Below are 2,919 nucleotides of genomic sequence, written 5' to 3'. Positions count from 1 at the left end.
TCACAGCACTATTCCAAAATAGTTATGATCCAATAGTACTGGAGATGCAACTCTATCGTACAAGTAGTAATTTAACTACTATATTAACATTAACGACGCACCGTCGTTCAGTCGACTGTGTCTAGTTGGTCAGCTCCTGATCCTCATTCAGGTCCTGTAACAAGATCTACCATTCGGGGGGAATGGTAGTTGGGACTACCACAGTGAGATTTGATTACAAATCTCAGCAAGTTAACAAAAAACTTCCATACAGACTAATGATGCATGGATGACAGTAAAAGCATAAATGCATAATCAAATTCATAAGTAATTAAAGAATAACTTAGCGTACAACATAGCATAATTGACATAACTTAAATTGAAACATGAACTGAACTTGACTTAGCATGAACTTGCTCTGAAACTTGAATTAACATGAAAAATACATACTCCACAGTTGTTGTGGCCCCATGTATTCTACGTGTAAATACATACTCCACAGTTGTTGTGGCCCCATGTATTCTACACAAACTTGACTTAACATTAAAAATACATACTCCACAGTTGTTGTGGCCCCATGTATTCTACACAAACTTGACTTAACATGAAAAATACATACTCCACAGTTGTTGTGGCCCCATGTATTTTACGCATCACAATTGTAGTTAAATACATACTCCACAGTTGTTGTGGCCCCATGTATTTTACACAAACTTGACTTAACATTTAAAAATACATACTCCACAGTTGTTGTGGCCCCATGTATTCTACACAAACTTGATTTAACATGAAAAATACATACTCCACAGTTGTTGTGGCCCCATGTATTTTACGCATCACAATTGTAGTTAAATACATACTCCACAGTTGTTGTGGCCCCATGTATTCTACACATCATAATGTACTCAAGATGAAATGTGACTGGAATACGAAAGGACTGAAATCCTGACGTAACATAACGTAACTTGAACATAACTTAGAATACATGACCAACTTGAGATAGAAACATTTCGTAACATGGCATAACATATAATAGACAACATATTTAACATGACATACTTGTAATGTATAGTAATACATGACAGAATATATTGTGTAACAGATAAAAATTGATGACAGAATAAATTCTGTATAATAGACAATTACATGATAACTTGGCATGGCATGAAATATATGATAACATACATACATACACTGTAATTCTTTTACTTAGCACACATACACAGTAGACTGCTAGTAAGTTAAAAGCTAACTTACCTCGATCTCCGCGTTTCTTATAAAACTTCAAGTGCGATCACGAGGAACTGTAATTAGTGATTCTAAAAGTTAGAACTAAATCACTAATAATTTAAAATATGGAAAATACTAACTTAAAGAGTAAAATTTTCATTTTACTCTCTACATGTGGGAAAATGACCGTTTTACCCATAACTTAAGGATTTTGCATACTAACTCCAAAAGTTTCCAAAATTTACATTCCTCATGTAAATCTTGTCCTAAACTTAAATATCAACTCAGAAAAATTTAAAACAAAACACAACTATGAAGAACACACTATGGTCGAAACATCCATAGGCCATTTCCCTTTATTTTTGTTGCAATTCCTTCCAACTTCAAAACTCATGCTTAAACCAAAATTTTGCAACAAACATCTTCCAATCCTAAGTTCAAAACCATACTTAAAACATCCATTTAGAAAAAGCTAATAATCAACACCAAACTTTTTTGTAAAAAGATCCAAGCACTTGAATCACAAGTTTTGACCTTAAATCAAAACATCTCCAAGAATTTCAAAAAAATCAAATCTTACTTCTAACATATTCATAATATCATCCTAACATCAACCATGCTTTAAATCATCAAACTAAAGTCACCAAAATCACAAAATAACATTTGGAGTTTTTGGTTTTACACTTAGTCCAAAAACATAAACTTTTCCCTCAACTAGTTTTGATAAATCTCTTGATCTATGACTTATAAATATATGATCTTCAAACCAAACCATCACATGGTTTAAAAAGATGTCCTAAAACATATATAAGCTTCTAATTCAAGATCATATGGTTAGAAATTAACCAAAACATAAATTTAGCCAAGAATATCCACACTTTGACTTATTTGAATATCTCTTTGCATAAAATTTCATATCTTTGAAACTAATATCAAATATCTTCAAAATAATAATATAACATGTATATAAGATGTTTAGGATCCTCCAATAAAATTATCAAAGTCATTAGAATAGGTTTAGACCACCAAAGAATTAAACTTTCTCAAAACAGAAACTGTTTTTCCTCTTCCAGTTTCTAAGTTTCTAAATCTAAGAACATCTTTCATCAAAACCTTTAATCATGCAAAAATCTTCAACCAATAGTCACATATACATGTTAAAAATACTCCATAAAAATTTCGGACCAATATCTATCCATTAGCTTGGTCAAAAACTCCAAACTATAACATATTCTCCAGATTCACGCCCAGAATGACCTTTCCATGGTTAAAAATACTTTTGACCGACCAAATGACCATGTAATGATACGAAAAATACATCTATGGAAACTAGACTCAAAAGGGAACAACTTATATGAAGGAGACTTTATGATAAAACACTTACAAAAGCTTCGAAATGGGTGTGCAAAAGAACTCCTAAAAGCTGTCCGAGAGAGAGTGTTTGGTATTCTTTCAATGGAAAGCATAAATGAAGTAATTTCGTGGGGAGGGATGGCTGGAGATATTTGTGGATAAGATATGGAAGAGATGAGGCTGGAGTGAGAGTTAAGTGTAGGACTCTCTTACCCGAAGTGAGAGTTAAGTGTAGGACTCTCTTACCTAATAATATCTACAAAAATCAACTCAAGATATTTTTACCCAATAATATCCACGAAATTAGTTCAAAATATTTTCTAAATGTGGAGTAGACTTGGAAGAGTAAGGTGGTTA

This window comes from Carya illinoinensis, chromosome 10 (assembly GCF_018687715.1).
Source record: "Carya illinoinensis cultivar Pawnee chromosome 10, C.illinoinensisPawnee_v1, whole genome shotgun sequence".
Lineage (NCBI taxonomy): Eukaryota > Viridiplantae > Streptophyta > Magnoliopsida > Fagales > Juglandaceae > Carya > Carya illinoinensis.
This window is presented reverse-complemented; position numbering follows the sequence as displayed.